Source organism: Tachyglossus aculeatus, chromosome 2 (assembly GCF_015852505.1).
Source record: "Tachyglossus aculeatus isolate mTacAcu1 chromosome 2, mTacAcu1.pri, whole genome shotgun sequence".
Taxonomy (NCBI): domain Eukaryota; kingdom Metazoa; phylum Chordata; class Mammalia; order Monotremata; family Tachyglossidae; genus Tachyglossus; species Tachyglossus aculeatus.
In genome coordinates, this window is record NC_052067.1 from 85,283,713 (window position 1) to 85,304,328 (window position 20,616).

Sequence of the window (20,616 nt, forward strand, 5' to 3'; positions counted from 1 at the left end):
CCTCAATGGAGATGACACCCCACAGTCTTATTGAAGGCTCATCTCCTCCTAGGCCTTCCCTGACTAAACCCTCTTTTCCTCTTTTCCACTGCCTAATGCTTCGCCCTGACTCGCTCCCTTTATCCATGCCCCCTCCTGGTTCCACAGCACTTATGTACATATCTGTCATTTAATTTATTTGTTTCTATTAATGTCTATCTTCCCCTCTAGGCTCTTATCTTGCTGTGGGCAGGGAATGTGTCTGTTTATTGTTATATTTTATTCTCCCAACTGCTTAGTATAATAATAATAATAATATAATGACATTTATTAAGCAAAGCACTGTTCTAAGCACTGGGGAGGTTACAAGGTGATCAGGTTGTCCCACGGGGGGCTCACAGGCTTCATCCCCTTTTTACAGATGAGGTAACTGAGACCCAGAGAAGTGAAGTGACTTGCCCAAAGTCACACAGCTGACAATTGGCGGAGCGGGAATTTGAACCCATGACCTCTGACTCCAAAGCCTGTGCTCTTTCCACTGAGCCACGCTGCTTCTCTAGTATAGTGCTCTGTACACCAGAAGTGCTCAATAAATAAGATTGATTGTATGAATAAATACGATTGAATGAAGGGGGGGACAGCATACTGATGTGTGTGTGTGTGTGTGTGTGTGTGGACTCTGATGCATCAGGCACTTTGACTTTCCATCTCACCTAACCCCCAAACTTCCTTCTACCACAAAACTCATTTTCTCCCTCTCTACATACTAATGACCACCCACAACAAGAAATCAACAACATTCCTCCCTCAGGCACTGAAATAAAACTGTAAGAGACAGGGGTGGTGATTAGCTCATATTGTATTAATTACTACCACCACACACATACATTCTGGGCTAACTGAGAAGTAGAAGGTGTGTATTTGTGTGGGTGTGTGTGTGTGGTGGGTGGGGGGGGATCTTGGGAAATTTAAATCAACAATTCACAGCCCAAACCCTCCTGGGGTGAACTCCGGGACATAAAGACTTTTTTCTCTTGCCTTCCATTCCTGGCCTGAACCAAACTCACTTTAACTCACTTGAAGGGCAGTGCTGCCTCACGATGGCCATTTGGGAAATGTTTATTTAGGACCTCATCTTAGGACCTCATCTTTGTCATTTTTCAGGCAGGGCCCATGTGGGTAAAAGTGGGGCTACAATTTTGGTGTCCAAAGCCCTCCTAATTGAGAGGCCCACGGGTGACAGGACTGTAAAGGCCCCCTGTTAATCCAGCCTTGAAGGGGCCCTGTCCCCACCATCAATTCAGTCAATCATATTTATTGAGCACTTACTGTGTGCAGAACACTGTACTAAGTGCTTGGGAAGTACAAGTTGGCAACATAATTCAATCAGTAATCATATTTATTGAGCACTTACTGAGCACTTGATTGCAGGCAGAGAACTGTATTAAGCCCTTGGAGAGAGCAGTGTGGCTCAGTGGAAAGAGCATGGGCTTGGGAGTCAGAGGTCATGGGTTCTAATCCCGGCTCTGCCACTTGCCAGCTGTGTGACTTTGGGCAAGTCACTTAACTTCTCTGTGCCTCAGTTCCCTCATCGGTAAAATGGGGATTAAGACGGTGAGCCCCACGTGGGACGATCTGATTACCTTGTATCTCCCCCAGCGCTTAGAACAGTTTTTGGCACATAGTAAGCTCTAAACAAATATGATCATTAACAGAATTGGTGGGCACGTTCCCTGCCTGTGAGGTGCTTATAGTCTAACAGGGGAGATAGACATTAAAAGAAATTACGGCTATGTACCCAAGTGCTGTGGGGTTGAGGGTGGGGTGAATAAGGGGAATAAATCCAAGTATGAAGAGCATCCAAGTATGAAGAGTATCAGGCAGAAACTCCTCACCCTCGGCTTCAAGGCTGTCCATCACCTCACCCCCTCCTACCTCACCTCCCTTCTCTCCTTCTACAGCCCAGCCCGCACCCTCCGCTCCTCCACCGCTGATCTCCTCACTGTACCTCGCTCTCGCCTGTCCCGCCATCGACCCCCGGCCCACGTCATCCCCCGGGCCTGGAATGCCCTCCCTCTGCCCACCGGCCAAGCTAGCTCTCTTTCTCCCTTCAAGGCCCTGCTGAGAGCTCACCTCTTCCAGGAGGCCTTCCCAGACTGAGCCCCCTCCTTCCTCTCCCCCTCCTCGCCCTCTCCATCCCCCCACCTTACCTCCTTCCCTTCCCCACAGCACCTGTATATATATACATATATATATACGTTTGTACGTATTTATTACTCTATTGATTTATTTTACTTATACATATTTGTTCTATTTATTTTATTCTGTTAATATGTTTTGTTTTGTTCTCTGCCTCCCCCTTCTAGACTGTGAGCCCACTGTTGGGTAGGGACTGTCTCTATATGTTGCCAACTTGTACTTCCCAGGCACTTAGTACAGTGCTCTGCACACAGTAAACGCTCAATAAATATGATTGAATGAATGAATGAATAAATCCCACCACTGTCACAGGAGCAAAGATAAATAATAAACTGAAAACCGCCCAGCATGTGAAAAAGAGCTGAGCGAGGCTTGTAAACTGTAATTTGGTCACCCTGGATTTAGTGCACTGCTGCAATGAATGCAGTGGTCCGGGAGACTTAATACTCCTCCCAAAACACCCAATATACAGAAAGTGAATTTAGACCTCAGGAGAATTGGACTCATTAAAGGAAAATTCTGATTATGAATGAAAGGCAGTGGCATATATCTGGTTGAAAAATGACTTATTCCGGAGGTGTTGCTCATTTTCCCTGCTTTCTCAGTTTTGCAAGAGCTCTAGCACTTTTGACAAGGGAAGCTTAACCCTTTGCCTGAAGAATGAATCCTCCAGCCCTCTGGAACCCCTCTGACGTTCAATATTGCTTCGACTGGGTTAACAATTCCTGCCCAAGGAATGTCAGACCTGTGTTCAGTTCCTGTGCCATTTACGTGGTCATGGGAGGAGCCATCACATTCACCATGCTTGGAAACTTCCTCATCATCATTTCCATCTCTCACTTCAAGCAGCTCCACACTCCGACCACCTTTCTGATCCTCTCCATGGCAACCACTGACTTTCTGCTGAGCTGCTTGGTGATGCCCTTCAGTATGATAAGATCCGTGGAAGCCGCTGGTATTTCGGAGACATCATGCTCTGCACTGCCTCCATCTTCCACCTGTGTTTCATCTCCGTGGACCGCTACTACGCTGTGTGTGATCCGCTGCGTTATGTCACCAAGATAACCATCCCCGTGACTGAGGGCTTTTTGTGCATCAGCTGATCTGTGCCGGTCTTCTTTGCCTTTGGGCTCGTTTACTCCGAGTTGAATCTTAACGGCATGGATGAGTTCATTGCCGCGATAGACTGTGGGGGGCTCTGCGTGCTAATGTTTAACCCGCTCTGGGGAGTGCTGGCTTCTCTCGTTGCCTTATTTTTCCCAGGAGCGGTGATGGCGGGGATTTATATCCACATATTTGCAGTAGCCAGGAGCCATGCCAAGCAGATCAACACCTTTCCCAGATTGCAACAAGAGAGTTCGGAAAGTAGAACCATAAAAGAAAGCAAAGCCACCAAGACTTTAAGCATAGTCATGGGGGTCTTCGTGTTGAGTTGGCTGCCGTTCTTCTTCCTGACTGTTGTAGATCCATTCCTGAATTTCTCCACCCCTGAGGATGTCTACAATGCTTTCCTTTGGCTGGGCTATTTCAATTCCATCTACAACCCCATTATTTATGGGGTGTTCCATCCTTGGTTCCGCAAATCGTTTAAGCTCATTGTGACGGGAAGGATCTTTCATGCAGATTCTTCCAGCCTGAATCTGTTCCCAACACATGGTTAGATGATTCCTAGAAAGGTCCCGGGCTTTCTGCCTGGAAAGGACAGATTAGGAGTCACTCTGTCTCAAGGCAGAGGGTTGGACTAGATGGCCTCTTAAGGCCCATGCCTGCCTGTGATTCTGTGACCCTAAATAAGACGTTCTTATTGATTGAGGGAAGCAGCATGGTCCAGAGGATAGAGCACAGGCCTGAGAGTTAGAGGACCTGGGTTCTAATCCCAGTTCTGTTACCTGTCTGTTGAGTGTCCTTGGGCAAATCACTTAACTTCTTGGTGCTTCATTTTCCTCATTGTAAAATAAGGATTAAGACTGTGAGCACCAACCTGATTAACTTATATCTACCCCCAGTGCTTAGCATACTGCCTGGCACATAGTTAATACTTAACAAATTCCATAAAAAGAATCGAGAATCACTTAAATGGGATTCAAGAATTTCTAGTCATTCTTAACACTCCCGTAGTTCACATAAACTTCATTTTGATATTCTTCAGTGGAAAGAGCATGGGCCTGGGAGTCTGAGGATGCGGGTTCTAATCCAGGCTCCACTATATGTCTGCTGTGTGACCTTGGGCAAGTCACTTCACTTCTCTGTTCCTCAGTTCCCTCATCTGTAAAATGGGGATTTGAGACTGTGAGCCCCAACTGGGACAGGGATTGTGTCCGACCCGATGTGTGTGTATGCATCCCAGTGCTTAGTACAGTGCCTTGCACATAGTAAGTGCTTAACAAATACCATCATCATTATTATTGTTACACTATACTCTCCCAAGTGCTTAGTACAGTGTTCTGAGCAGAGTAAGTGCTCAGTAAATTTGACTGACAGACTGACCGAAAAACAAATGAAAAAATTGTCTTGCAAAGTTGAAATTTCTTTCCTGGGATTTTGTACTTCAGGTGGCAGCACTGACACCCAGTCATTCCTGATAAATTTCAAAGATCCACTTACAACTTAGGTTCAAAAATTTCCTCTCCTGTAACATACACTGCTCTGCTTTATTTCTACAGTCTTTCCAACACGGACATGTTTTCCTCCCAGCTCAACAAATAGCTACTAGTCTCTGGACCAAACTTTCTGTCCAAGACAAAAGTGGTGTCACCCTTTAAGGACACTCAGTGCTTCACTCTCCAAATTTGTAAAATCAGGATCATGGTATAGGCTTCCTGCCTGTCTCACCAGAAAATCTCCTATTGAGGACACCAGAATTCCTTATGCTAAAGAACATTTTTAAATCAGGTCAGTCAGTCAATCATATTTATTGAGCGCTTACTGTGTGCAGAGAGAGCACTGTACTAAGCACTTGGGAAGAGTACAATACAGCAATAAGTAGATACATTCCCTGCCCACAGCAAGGCAAACTAAAGTTATTTGCCTAAATATCCCATAGGCTTCTTGAGAGCAGGGTCTATATCTTTTACTTTCCCATGACCATAGTACAGTGGTCTGCACACAGCACACAGTAAGTAGCAACTCGATAAAGACTATTTTTATAGCATTTGTTATGTGCTTATTATGTGTTCAACACTGTTCTAAGCACTGGGGTAGATAACTCAAGTGCATGGGAGAGTACAATACAACAGAGTTGATAGAACCTTTCCCTGCCCACAATGAGCTTACAGTCTCGAGGGGAAACAGACATTAATATGAATAAATAATTTATAACATTAATATACAAGTTAATCAGGTCATACACAGTCCTTGTGACACACAGGGCTTACGATCTAAGTAGGAGAGAGAACAGGTACTAAATCTTCATTTTGTAGCTGCAGCAACTGAGGCACAGAAAAGTTAAATGACTTGTCCATGGTCACACAGCAGGCAACTGGCAAAACAGGGATTAGAACCCAGGGCCTCTGGCTCTTAGGCCCATGCTTTATCCACTAGGCCATGGTGCTTTCTTGCATTATTGCATTCTGATTATACAGCCACAAGTGCTTAGAATACACATGCCCTGTATTTGCTCAATAAACCTTACTGATTGATTGAAAGATGAATTGATTAATAGATATTTCTATACACATCATTGTTCTGATTCCAGAAGTATAGCAGGATAATTGGAGGTTTGGAGTGATGGTTGTCCTCTTTGCCAATCATCCTTGTGCTCAGGAATGGGTCTAATTTCCAGAGAAAGGGAATACATTAAGCCGCTGCTTCTCACAGCTGAACTGTGAAGGAAGCTAAAAATATCTTAAAACCCAAGAGTTAGCTTTCCAAATAGTTCCACCACTTTAGAGAATCAGTACCCCCAAAGGTTGAGTTCTGCATCCTATACTAGAAGCCAATTCATCAATGATATCTATTGAGTGTTTACTTTGTGCTGAGTACTGTCCTAAACATTTGAGCATTTACTATGCCCCCTTCATTATGTAGGCTGGATCCATGGCTAGTGCACACTTATGCCAACTGCCACCAAGGCCAATATCTCTCGGCAGCTAGCCTCTCCCTCTTTTTTTAAAATGGTATTTGTCAAGTGCTGACTATGTGCCAGGCACTGCACTAAGTGTAAGGATAGACAAGATAGTCAAGATTCAACACAGTCCATGTCTCATGAGGCTCACAGTCTCAATGCCCGTTCTACAGATGAGGTAACTGAGGCATAGAGAAGTGAAATGAGTTGCCCAAGGTCATACAGCAGACATGTGTGGGAGCCAGGATTAAAACCCAGGTGCTTCTGACTCCACAGTCAATGTGCTAGCCATTAGGCCATGGTGCTTCTCATTCTCCTTCATTCTTCCACCCGTTCTTCTGCTGGCCATCCCAGCTCCGCCAATTGTCAGCTGTGTGACTTTGGGCAGGTCACTTAACTTCTCTGGGCCTCAGTTACCTCATCTGTAAAATGGGGATTAAGACTGTGAGCCCCCCATGGGACAACCTGATCACCTTGTAACCTCCGCAGCGCTTAGAACAGTGCTTTGCACATAGTAAGCGCTTAATAAATGCCATTATCATTATTATTATTATTATTATTATTATCGCTCCCCGGATATCTCCATCCTCAGTTCACCTCTATCTCCTCTTCAGTCTGCTCTTCCTACGCCACTCATATCCATGTGAGCACACTAAAAATCCAGCTGTGCCCATCATTCTAGAGGTAGGACACTGTGAACAGTGGGTTTCTTCAGCTCTGAGGTGAGCATGTCCCCTTATTCTTTGTGCTATCGACCTGGGAATACTTTTGAAAGAATGCCTTTGATTTAAGTGAAGAAGCCACTGATTAGTTTGTACACAGCACAGGTAGAGGGACATTGAGCCTGGCCTTAACAGGATCACAACTCTCTGCACTCTCATTATTGTTGTTGCCTTATGCTGTCAAGTCATGTCCGACCCACAGAGAAGCCACTGACACGTCTCTTCCAGGTTGCCCCACTACAATCGTTCTGGTAGTGTGTCCGTAGAGTTTTCTTGATAAAAATACAGAAGTGGTTTGCCACTGCCACCCTCCACGCAGTAAACTTGAGTTTTTGCCCTTGATTCCCTCCCATGCCACTGCTGCCCAGCACAGAGGAGTTTTGACTTGTAGCAGATTGTCTTCCACTCTCTAGCCACTGTCCAAGCTAGAAATGGAATGGTTATGCCTCTGCTTGACTCTCCCTCCCATAGTCGAGACCGGTAGAGTACTGGAAACTCTCCAGGAGCGACCCTGAGAGGGGTACTAAGTACTTGGAAGAGTACAATACAACAGTAAGCAGATATCTTCCCTGCCCATAACCAGCTCACAAGCCACTCAACCTCTATGGATCTCACTAGCCTTTCATACAACATCGCCAAGATCCGCCCTTTCCTCTCCATCCAAACCGCTACCCTACTCGTTCAATCTCTCATCCTATCCCGACTGGATTACTGCATCAGCCTCCTCTCTGATCTCCCATCCTCCTGTCTCTCCCCACTTCAATCTATACTTCGTGGTGCTGCCCAGGTCATCTTCGTGCAGAAACGCTCTGGGCATGTTACTCCCCTCCTCAAAAATCTCCAGTGGCTAGCAATCAACCTATGCACCAGGCAAAAATTTCTCACCCTCGGCTTCAAGGCTCTCCATCCCCTCGTCCCCTCCTACCTCACCTCCCTTCTCTCCTTCTACAGCCCAGCCCGCACCCTCCGCTCCTCTGCCACTAACCTCCTCACTGTGCCTCATTCTCGCCTGTCCCACCATCGACCCCTGGTCCACGTCCTCCCCCTGGCCTGGAATGCCCTCCCTCTGCACATCCGCCAAGCTAGCTTTCTTCCTCCCTTCAAAGCCCTACTGAGAGCTCACCTCCTCCAGGGGCCTTCCCAGACTGAGTCCCCTCCTTCGTCTCTCCCTTCTCCCCCTCCCCATCCCCCCGCCTTACCTCCATCCTCTCCGCACAGCACCTGTATATATGTATATATGTTTGTACATATTTATTATTCTATTTAGTTATTTTACTTGTACATATTTATTCTATGTATTTTATTTTGTTAATATGTTTTGGTTTTTTGTCTGTCTCCCCCTTCTAGACTGTGAGCCCATTGTTGGGTAGGGACCATCTCTATATGTTGCCAACTTGTACTTCCCAAGTGCTTAGTACAGTGCTCTGCACACAGTAAGCGCTCAATAAATACAATTGAATGAATGAATGAATGAAAGGCTCAAAAAAGGAAGTGTCTATTGCACGGCAGTCTATGACTGCAAATTTCCCATTAACTACTGTATACCTAGATTTAGGAAATACCTCACAGGGACTCTCTCACCTCTCAAGTGAATCCACATTTTGAAGCCCCACCGGTTAAGTGCTGCAAGGACAATTGTATCCTGCTTTAAGGAAATTGGATTCTTTGTTGCTTGGCTTCTTGTTACCTGCCCAGTAAACCCTTTCTGTTACTTTACCGGCAGTGTGGTTTACCAACAGCATGGCTGTTACTTAGAGAAACAGCGTGGCTCAGTGGAAAGAGCACGGGCTTTGGAGTCAGAGGTCATGGGTTCAAATTCAGGCTCTGCCAATTGTCAGCTGTGTCACTTTGGGCAAGTCACTAAACTTCTCTGTGCCTCAGTTACCTCATCTGTAAAATGGGGATTAAGACTGTGAGCCCCCTGTGGGACAATCTGATTGTCTTGTCACCTCCCCAGCACTTAGAACAGTGCTTTGCACATAGTAAGCACTTAATAAATGCCATTATTATTATTACCAGCAGCTCTTCAATGAGATGGTTCAGATCAGACCTGACAGCCAGCAGAGTGGACTGTTCTTTTCCTGGCTTGAGCTCCTTAGCAGCTTTTTATTTCTGTTTCCCTACCTTTCTAATAAGCGATTGACTTTGCCCCCATCAGGGCTCTTGAAGGATTCCCAAACAACAGGTTTGCAGTTTATTCATTCACTCGTATTTATTGAGCACTTACTGTGTGCAGAGCACTGTTCTAAGCACTTGGAAAGTACAATTCAGCAATAAAGAGACAATCCCTACCCAACAATGAGCATCCTTGATCTCTCCCTCCCACATATGTGTGTTCTCTAGATTAGGTGACCACCTTTTTACAAATCTTCTCTCCTCATTCATTCATTCATTCATTCAATTGTATTTATTGAGTGCTTACTGTGTGTAGAACACTGTACTAAGCGCTTGGGAAGTACAAGTTGGCAACATATAGAGACGGTCCCTACCCAACAAGGGGCTCACAGTCTAGAAGGGGGAGACAGATAACAAAACAAAGCATGTGGACAGGTGTCAAGTCATCAGAACAAATAGAATTAAAGCTAAATGCACATCATTAACAAATTAAATAGAACAGTAAATATGTACAAGTAAAATAAATAAAGTAATAAATCTGTACAAATATAAAATATGATTGAATGAAATATACGGGTGCTGTGGGGAGGGGAAAGAGGTAGGGCGGGGGGATGGGGAGGAGGAGAGGAAAAAGGGGGATCAGCCTGGGAAGGCTTCTTGGAGGAGGTGAGCTCTCAGTAGGGCTTTGGAAGGAGGACGAGAGCTAGCTTGGTGGATGTGTGGAGGGAGGGCATTCCAGGCCAGGGGGAGGAACAGTTGGTGTGACTTTTCTAGAGTGCTTTGTTCCCTGGTGTTACTGCACCTTTCCTAGGACAGTCAATACCTGATAAAGGAACTCAAAGCTGCTCTGCAGCAATTACCGTTTCAATGGCATATTTATTCAATAGGGGAGATAGTGGAAAGACTCTCTGTACCTTCTTACAGCTTGAAAATCATAGTGCTGAGTTTAGCCCAGACTCATGGTCTGATCTACGCCTCACACATGCTCTGCTCTGTGCCTGTTTCTATTTCCTGTTCTGTCGATCCATTTACCAGTGGTATTTTGAGAATGTCTACTGAATGCAGAGCACTGTGCTAAGATTTGGGAAAGTACACAAGAATCATAATGCCTGTTGCCTACACTAAATGAATTTATAATCTAATAGGGGAGAAGACAGAGACAAGCGTGATAGCAGGGGAAAGAGCAAGGTATATTGGTGGCATAGTGGATAGAGCATGGGCCTGGGAGACAGAAGGTCATGGGTTCTAATCCCAGCTCCACCACGTCTCTGTGTATGACCTTGGGCAAGTCACTTCACTTTTCTGTGCCTCAGTTACCTTATATGCAAAATGGGGATTAAGACTGTGAGCCCCACATGGGACAGGAACTGTGTTCAACTTCATTCACTTGTAATCATCCCAGTGCTTAGTACAGTGCCTGGCACATAGTAAGTGCTTAACAAAGACCATCATTATTATTATCATTATTAATACCACTATATCATTATTAATTATTATTAATACCACTATTTATAATATAATATATAATATACTTTGTGATATTATAATAATAATAACAGCATTTATTAAGCACTTACTGTGTGCAAAGTACTGTTCTAAGCACTGGGGAGGTTACAAGGTGATCAGGTTGTCCCACAGGGGGCTCACAGTTTTAATCTCCATTTTACAGATGAGGTAACTGAGGCACAGAGAAGTCAAGTGACTTGCCCAAAGTCACACAGCTGACAATTGGCAGAGCTGGGATTCGAACCCATGACCTCTGACTCCAAAGCCCATGCTCTTTCCACTGAGCCATGCTACATTATCATTATTAATACCGCTACCCAGCAAGCACTCAATAAATACCACTGATCGATTGATTGATAGTGTTCTTTCATTCATTCATTCATTTGTATTTATTGAGCGCTTACTATGTGCAGAGCACTGTACTAAGCACTTGGAAAGTATAATTCGGTAACAAATAGAGACAATCCCTACCCAGTAATAATAATGTGAATGTCAGGATGAAATTGCTCAAGAAACATTTGTATATATAAGTTTATGTGTCCTGAGGATGAGCATAAAATATAAGTTCCAAAGGGGGTTTTTGGATTTTTGGGAAGGGATTTTGTTTCATTGTACTCTCCCAAGTGTTTAGTTCAGTGCTGTGCACACAATAAGGATTCATTCATTCATTCATTCATTCATTCAATCGTATTTATTGACCGCTTACTGTGTGCAGAGCACTGTACTAAGTGCTTGGGAAGTACAAGTTGGCAACATATAGAGATGGTCCCTACCCAACAGTGGGCTCACAATCTAGAAGGGGGAGACAGACAACAAAACAAAACATATTAACCAAATAAAATAAATAGAATAAATATGTACAAATAAATAAATAGAGTAATAAATATGTACAAATATATATACGTATATACAGGTGCTGTGGGGAAGGGAAGGAGGTAAGGGGGGGATGGAGAGGGTGAGGAGGGGGAGACGAAGGAGGGGGCTCAGTCTGGGAAGGCCTCCTGGAGGAGGTGAGCTCTCAGTAGGGCCTTGAAGGGAGGAAGAGAGCTAGCTTGGCGGATGGGCAGAGGGAGGGCATTCCAGGCCAGGGGGGAGGACGTGGGCCCGGAGTCGACAGCGGGACAGGAGAGAACGAGGACGGTGAGGAGATTAGCGGCGGAGGAGCGGAGGGTGCGGGCTGGGCTGGAGAAGGAGAGAAGAGAGGTGAGTTAGGAGCGAGCGAGGTGATGGACAGCCTTGAAGCCGAGGGTGAGGCGTTTTTGCCTGATGCGTAGGTTGATCGGTAGCCACTGGAGATTTTTGAGGAGGGGAGTAACATGTCCAAAGCGTTTCTGCACAAAGATGATCCGGGCAGCGGCGTGAAGTATAAATCAATAAATATGATTGATGGATTGAAGAGTTGTGATTGGATGAATTTGGTCAGGGTGCACGAGAAGGAGCTCCAGGTTGGGGGAACAGAGTGAGCAATAGGTTGGAGACAAGAAGATTGAGAGTGAACTACAATGAGCTTAGGAAAAATAGAGAGCACAAGTTGGGAAGCCGCACATTAAAAAAAAACTGATATGTAAAATGGGGAATGCTAAGAGAGAGCCTTGAAAAATATGAGAAGGAGTTTTTGTGTGCTGTGGAAGTATCTGCTCTCTCTGGACCTTTTCATCCCACCGATACTCCTTCCTCTCCACACCGGAAACTTTTAGGGCACAATTGCAGCCAAAATGTCTCAACTGAAAGTCAGTCAGTCAGAGCTATATATTGAGGGCTTATTGTACACTGAGCACTGTACTGAGCGCTTGGGAGAATATAGCACAACAATACAACAGACACATTGCCTGCCCACAACGAGCATACAGTCAAGAGTGTAACTGAGAGTAATTGAGAACTGCACTATTGAGAGTGTGTATTTCATGCCTAGCAGATGGAAAAGGTTCATTTTTGCCCACTCCATTGTACTGGACTCTCCCAATCCCTTAGGAGAGTGTTCTGCCTACCATAAGCACTTAATGAATATCAGTGATTGATTGATGTGGTTTGGGTGTATCCTCAGACTGCTGTATGCTGAAATCCTTCTCCTGCTCTGTTGAGGTCACACTTGAAGAGCAGCCCAGGGAGCCTGCCATTGATCACCTGATCCATCTAACTCTGCTTCGTTTTTGAATTTGATGCTACTGATTGTGAGATTCTACGAACACAAATTTGAGAAGCTGCATGGCCTAGTGGAAAGACCATGGGTCTGGGAGTTAGAGAACCTGGTTTCTAATAACGCCTCTGCTACTTGTGTTGTGTGACCTTGAGCAAGTCACTTAACTTCACTGTACCTCAGTTACCTCATCTGTAAAATGAAAATTATGACTGTGAGTTCCATGTAGGACGTGGATTGCATCTAATCTGATTAGCTTTTAGTGACCCCAGTGCTCAGAACAGTGCCAGGCACATAGTAAGCACATACTTAACGATTATCATTAAAAAAGTCAAATTTGGTGGAGGTCAGCTACTGATTATTACCCTCCACTTTTTCCCATATAGTTCCTAAAATTTGGTTAGCACACTAAAAGTTGGTCTGATTCAGGATCTGCTTCTGTTTTTGATCCTGTCTTTGGCATTCCTATATATTTTTTTTAACGTTATTTGTTTGGCACTTACTATGTAGAGAAGCAGCGAGGCTCAGTGGAAAGAGCCCAGGCTTTGGAGTCAGAGATCATGGGTCAATTGTCAATTGTCAGCTGTGTGACTTTGGGCAAGTCACTTCACTTCTCTGGGCCTCAGTTACCTCATCTGTCAAATGGGAATTAAGACTGTGAGCCCCATGTGGGACAACCTGATCATCTTGTAACCTCCCCAGACCTTAGAACAGTGCTTTGCACATAGTAAGTACTTAATAAATGCCATTATTATTATTATTATGCACCAGGCACTGTACTAAGCACTGGGATAGATTCAAGCTAATCAGGTTGGACACAGTCCATGTCCTATTTGGGGCTCACAGTCTTAATCCCCATTTTACAAATGAGGTAAATGAGGTACAGAGAAGTCAAGTGACTTGTCCGAGGTCCCACAGCAGACGAGTAGCAGAGCTGGAATTAGAACCCATTTCCTTCTGATTCCCAGGCCTATACTATAACCACTGGGCCATACTGCTTCTCAAAACCTTTGGTCAAGGACTGTTACCCTTCTTCTGAATGTTGCCTGCCAGCCTGGTCTATCTGCTGAATGGGCTCCCAACATGACAGTGCTTTGGCATGATGTTTGAGACTGTGCTAAAGTAATGGCAGCAATCTTATTATCTCTTTACAATTTTAATGCCCCACTTCCCTGCTTTCGGTCCACTTCCATCCCTTTAGCAAGGGCATTTGTATCAATTTGAGAATAAATCAAATTAAACAGTCTCGGTCTGTCTTTTCTTATATAATTCCAAATTCATTCATTCAATTGTATTTATTGAGCTCTTACTGTGTGCAGAACACTGTACTAAGCGCTTGGGAAGTACAAGTTGGCAACATATAGAGATGGTCCCTACCCAACAGTGGGCTCACAGTCTAGAAGGGGGAGACAGAGAACAAAAGAAAACATATTAACAAAACAAAATAAGTAGAATAAATATGTATAAGTAAAATAAATAGAGTAATAAATACGTACAAACATATATACATATATACAGGCGCTGTGGGGAAGGGAAGGAGGTAAGGCTGGGGGGATGGAGAGAGGGAGGAGGGGGAGAGGAAGGAGGGGGCTCAGTCTGGGAAGGCCTCCTGGAGGAGGTGAGCTCTCAATAGGGCCTTGAAGGGAGGAAGACAGCTAGCTTGGCGGATGTGCGGAGGGAGGGCATTCCAGGCCAGGGGGAGGACGTGGGCCAGGGGTCGACTGTGGGACAGGTGAGAACGAGGCACAGTGAGGAGATTAGCGGCAGAGGAGCGGAGGGAGAGGGCTGGGCTGTAGGACAGAAGGGAGGTGAGGTAGGAGGGGGCGAGGTGATGGACAGCCTTGAAGCCAAGGGTGAGGAGTTTCTGCCTGATGCGCAGATTGATTGGTAGCCACTGGAGATTTTTGAGGAGGGGAGTAACATGCCCAGAGAGCTTCTGGACAAAGACAATCCGAGCAGTGACGTGAAGTATGGATTGAAGTGGGGAGAGATAGGAGGATGGGAGATCGGAGAGAAGACTGATACAGTAATCCAGACGGGATAGGATGAGAGATTGAACAAGCAGGGTAGCACTTTGGATGGAGAGGAAAGGGTGGATCTTGGCAATGTTGCGGAGGTGAGACCCGCAGGTTTTGGTGACGGCTTGGATGTGAGGGGTGAACGAGAGAGCAGAGTCGAGGATGACACCAAGGTTGCGGGCTTGTGAGACGGGAAGGGTGGTAGTGCCGTCAACAGTGATGGGAAAGTCAGGGAGAGGGCAGGGTTTGGGAGGGAAGACAAGGAGTTCAGTCTTGGACATGTTGAGTTCTAGGTGGCGGGTAGACATCCAGATGGAGATGTCCTGAAGGCAGGAGGAGATGCGAACCTGGAGAGAGAGCAGGGGCAGAGATGTAGATTTGGGTGTCATCAGCATAGAATCATATCCCCCTGTAAATTTTCATTTACTAGCATATGCTTCTTGATGTATTATTCATATTATTATTACTTCGGTATTTTTAAAGTGCTTGCTGTGTTCCAGGCACTGAACTAAGCACAGAGGTGGATACAAACAAATCAGGATGGACACAGTCCCTGTCCCATGTGGTGCTCACAGTCTCAATCCCCAATTTACAGTTGAGGGAACTGAGGCACAGAGAAGTGAAGTGACTTGTCCAACGTCACACAGCAGAAAAGTGGCGGAGCCAGGCTTAGGACCCTTGACCACCTGATTCCCAGGCCCAGGTTCTGTCCACTATGACATGCTGGTTCTCAGATAGTGATTCCTTTAGCTTTACACATGCTGTTACGTTAAAAACAAATTTGATCAGCTCCAGGTAATAAAAGGGTAGAGGTCAATTTCCTCTCTGATCTTCCATCCTCCTGCCTCTCCCCACTTCAGTCTATACTTCAAGATGCTGCCCAGATCATCTTTACGCAGAAACGCTCTAGGCATGTTACTCCCCTCCTCAAAAATCTCCAGTGGCTGCCAGTCACCCTACGCATCAAGCAAAAACTCCTCACTCTCGGCTTCAAGGCTGTCCATCACCTCGCCCCCTCCTACCTCACCTCCCTTCTCTCCTTCTCCAGCCCAGCCCGCACCCTCCGCTCTTCTGCAGCTAACCTCCTCACTGTATCTCGTTCTTGCCTGTCCCACCATCGACCCTCCGTGTCCTCCCCCTGGCCTGGAATGCCCTCCCTCCGCACATCTGCCAAACTAGCTCTCTTCCTCCCTTCAAAGCCCTACTGAGAGCTCACCTTCTCCAGGAGGCTTTCCCAAGCTGAGCTCCCTTTTTCCTCTCCTCCTCCCCATCCCCCCTGCCCTACCTCCTTCCCCTCCCCACAGCACCTGTATATATGTTTGTACAGATTTATTACTCTATTTTACTTGTACATTTTTACTGTTCGGTTTATTTTGCTAATGATGTGCATCTAGCTTTATTTCTATTTATTCTGATGACTTGACACCTGTCCACATGTTTTGTTTTGTTGTCTGTCTCCCCCTTCTAGACTGTGAGCCCGTTCGTTGTTGGGTAGGGACCGTCTCTATATGCTGCCAACTTGGACTTCCCAAGCGCTTAGCACAGTGCTCTGCACACAGTAAGCACTCAATAAACATGATTGAATGAATGAATCAATCAAATACTAATAATAGTAATGATGGCATTTGTTCAGCACTTACTATATGCCAAGCATTGTTCTAAGCTCTGGCGTAGGTACAAGGTAATCAGGTTGTCCAATGTGGGGCTCACAGTCTTAATCCCCATTTTACAGATGAGTAACTGAGGCATAGAGAAGTTAAGAGACTTGCCCAAAATCACACAGCTGATAAGTTGCAGAGTAAGAGTTAGAACCCACGACCTCTGACTTCCAAGCCCGTGCTCTTTCCACTAAGCCTAAATTCTTATTGTTAATTTCAATTTTCATTAAAAATGAATTGATTTAAATCTCATTTGCACCTAAAGACCTACAAGTACAGTAGTAGTGTATATACGGTTGTAGTGTTGTAGTGTATTCATGAATGAAAGTCCTTTGAGTGTAAACTTCTTGTGTGTGGAGAAACGGTTCTTTCCTTATTTTTGCTTTTTTACTTCCCAAATCTTTAGTAGAGTGCACTGAATCCAGTGGGCGTTCAATAAATACTAACCCACTTCTTAGTCTGGTGGCAGTCAGCACAGACACCCAAAGATTTTAGAGCAATTTCACTACTAATAATTATAAGAATTATAAAAATAATAATTATGGTACTTGTTAAGTGCTTTCTTAAGCCCTGGAGTAGATACAAGTTAATCACGTTGGACACAGTCCCTGTCCCACATGGGGCTCACAGAGTCCAACCCCATTTTCCAAATGAGGGAACTGAGGTCCAGAGAAGTTAAGTGGTTTGCCCAAGGTAATAGAGCTCTCTTCCTCCCTTCAAAGCCCTATTGAGAGCTCACCTCCTCCAGGAGGCCTTCCCAGACTGAGCCCCCTCCTTCCTCTCCCCCTACTCCCCCTCCCCATCCCCCCGCCTTACCTCCTTCCCCTCCCCACAGCACCTGTATATATGTTTGTACATATTTATTACTCTATTTTACTTGTACATATTTATTCTATTTATTTTATTTTGTTAATATGTTTTGTTTTGTTGTCTGTCTCCTCCTTCTAGACGGTGAGCCCGCTGTTGGGTAGGGACCGTCTCTATACGTTGTCAACTTGTACTTCCCAAGCACTTAGTACAGTGCTCTGCACACAGTAAGCACTCAATAAATACGATTGAATAAGTGAGTGAATGTGGTGGGGCCGGGATTAGAACACAGGTCTTTGTGACCCCCAGGGCCATGCTCCATGGACCAATTTAATAGCCAATAGAAGGCAAAGTGAACAACAGTGAGGTTCTGGATTGCAGTTACTTCATTAGCATTGAAACACCGAAGCAATGCTCACAGCAACACAGCTCCATGTGCAAAGAAAGGGCAGCATTTGGCAACCTAAGCAATTGTTGCATGGGGAACTGAAAGGTGGCACATCAATCAATCAATCGATCATATTTATTGAGTGCTTGCAATGTGCAGAGCACCATTTGGGAGAGTACAATGAAATGATCCCCCCTCAAGGTCGCACATGGAGAGTTTCCAGTACTCTACCAATCTCGACTATGGGAGGGAGAGTCAAGCAGAGACATACCCTTTTAGACTGCGAGCCCACTATTGGGTAGGGACTGTCTCTATATGATGCCAACTTGTACTTCCCAAGCGCTTAGTACAGTGCTCTGCACACAGTAAGCGCTCAATAAATACGATTGATGATGATGGTGATGATACCCGTTCCATTCCTAGTTTTGGCAGTGGCTAGAGAGTGGAAGGCAATCTGCTACAAGTCAAAACTCCCCCGTGCTGGGCAGCAGTAGCATGGGAGACAGTCGAGGGCCGAGAATCAATTTTACTGTGCAGAAGAAGGCAGTGGTAAACCATTTCTGTATTTTTACAAAGAAAACTCTGTGGATCCACTACCAGAACGACTGCAGATGGATGTGGGGCGTTCTGGAAGAGACGTGTCCCTGGTTTTGCTATGGGCCTGAGATGACTCGACAGCATAAGACAAGAATAAAATGATATAAATATTGTTATTTACTGTGCTGTCACATTGACAATTTGTAGGGCCTGATGATAGCTTTGAATTTGCCTTTTGCAATCACACGCTTCCAGAAGCCTCTTCCTCGTATCCTGATTCACTCAATCGATAATATTTATTGAGCATCTGCTGCAGGCAGAACACTGCACTAACTGCTTGAGAAAGTTAAAAAAAAATTAAAAGCCACAAATCCTGAAGGAATCTACAACCCCATAAAGAAGGCAAACACAGAGAGATGGAGGAAAAACAGACGGGAAAAATGGCTAGATGGATGGATAAGTGCATTTCAGCTGTTGAGGGTAGAATATGAACATGGATAAAGTTTTCTCTCAGAATACCACTATAGAGTTAATAGAAAGTGTGGCATTCAGCACAGACGTAATAGAATTCATCGCTCAGTCAGCAGAAGCTGGGGCAGTCTTTACAGAAAACCCAAGTCTATCCAAGCCAACACAAAATGATTTTTTTTTAATTATGATAGTAAAAACCTTACCATTTAACTCATTGCCTTGATTTAATCCTTTACAATTTCAGGTTGAAGAAATTATTGCTTAAAACAACAGACGTTACATAGACACAGAGTGCGCAGCTCCAAAAAAGACATTCCACCTCAAAGCAATTGTTCTGGTTTCAGTATTTGAAATTAACACTGAGACCTTTAAAGAAATAATTTCCTAGTTAGTTCTTCGAGCATTTCTCCTTGAATTCCAAATGTCCGTAGGAAAATTGAAGAGACAAATCACGGGACCTTAATGTCCCTAATATGGGCCTTTCTGGAATGTACCTTCTCCTGAAGACGAAAGGACTTTCCGGAACTGAATCTATTTCTTTCAACAGTTTTCATTATTTATTCATCGTACGTTAAGTGATCCTGAAAAAGGCTTAAGATACAAAAAGTCTACTGCCTATGAATTATGTACTAACAGTGATTTTTGTAAATCCCGAGCAGGTCTTTTGCACTGTGGCTCTCAAATAAAAAAAAAATATATAATACAAGATGAAGGGTTTATTTATTGCAGGGCAGGTTAGGGATGAAAGAGGAGCAAGTTAAACCTATTAGATGGCTTGAAAAAGTCTGAGATTCATAGATGATAGGTTCATGATGGATTATTAGAGGGGAATGTTAGGGAAGTCATTTTCTACCCTTGAAAGATGGATGTTCAGAAGGGCAAACGCTACACTGCCTCACAACATATTTCAGAGCCCCTTTTTATGATATCTGTTACACACTTACCATGTGCCAGACACTGCACTAAGCACTGGGGTAGATACAAGCTAATAGGATTCATTCAATCATTCAATCAATTGTATTTATTGAGCACTTACTGTGTGCAAAGCACTGTACTAAATGCTTGGGAGAGTACAATATAATAGTAAATAGACACATTCCTTGCCCTTGTCCCAAGTTTGGGGCACCTGCTATGTCCCACATGGGGTTCCCAGTCTTAATTTTCATTTGCAGATGCAGTAGTTGAGGCACCGAGAAGTGAAATGACTTGCCCAAGGTCACACAGCAGACAAATGGCAGATCTGGGATTAGAACCCAAGTCCTTCTGACTCCCAGAATCGTGCTCTATCCTCTGGGCCACAGTGCTTTTCTTTTGGTGACGGAATTCTGGTTTCTCTGGACCATTGCTCTGATCCAGTGATGGCACTGCTTATGGTTTAAGGTTCTCCACTTTTCCGTCTGACTCATTTTTTATAATAATGATGTTATTTGTTAAGCTCTTACTACGTGCCAAGCACCTTCACCGACTGGAACTCCCTTCCTGTTCAGATATGAAAGACCACAGCTCTCCCCATTTCAAAAGCCTTTCTGAAAACCTACCTCTCAGTCCTTCAGGAGGCATTCTCCAACTATTTATAACCTCCTTAGGACTTGTTATCTTACAGCTACCCTTTACATTTATGCTCATACAGATTTATTCATTCCATGTATGGTTCGTGTTAAGCACTTACTATATGCCAAACACTGTAGTAAGCACTGGAGTAGATACAAGATAATTCCGCCACTTGTCTGCTGTGTGGCCTTGGGCAAGTCACTTGTGCCTCAGTTACCTCATCTGTAAAGTGGAGATAAAGACTGGGAGCCCCATGTGGGACAAGGACTGTGTCCAACCCGATTTTATAGTAAGCGCTTAACAAATACCAGAATCATTATTATTACTATTATCATTATCTAGCTCATGTCAGAACTGTGCCAGTTACTCCATACTAGGGCCCTACACAGGCAGGGAGGTGGTGATGGCCTCCTCCAACAGGAAGTGATGGAACCAAGCTTGGACTTTTGAGTAGGGCAAATTAGG

At 44.7% G+C, this 20,616-nt stretch overlaps 1 non-coding gene and 1 pseudogene across 1 annotated transcript; one reads left to right on the forward strand and one right to left on the reverse strand.

The window, feature by feature from the left end:
• The first annotated feature begins 2,838 nt into the window (after window positions 1-2,838).
• LOC119941912 lies at window positions 2,839-8,718 on the forward strand (annotated as a pseudogene).
• Window positions 7,347-7,484, reverse strand: LOC119924715. Its single transcript, XR_005449411.1, has one exon. It is a non-coding gene; the product is annotated as a small nucleolar RNA SNORA7 (small nucleolar RNA).
• Window positions 8,719-20,616: the final 11,898 nt, after the last annotated feature.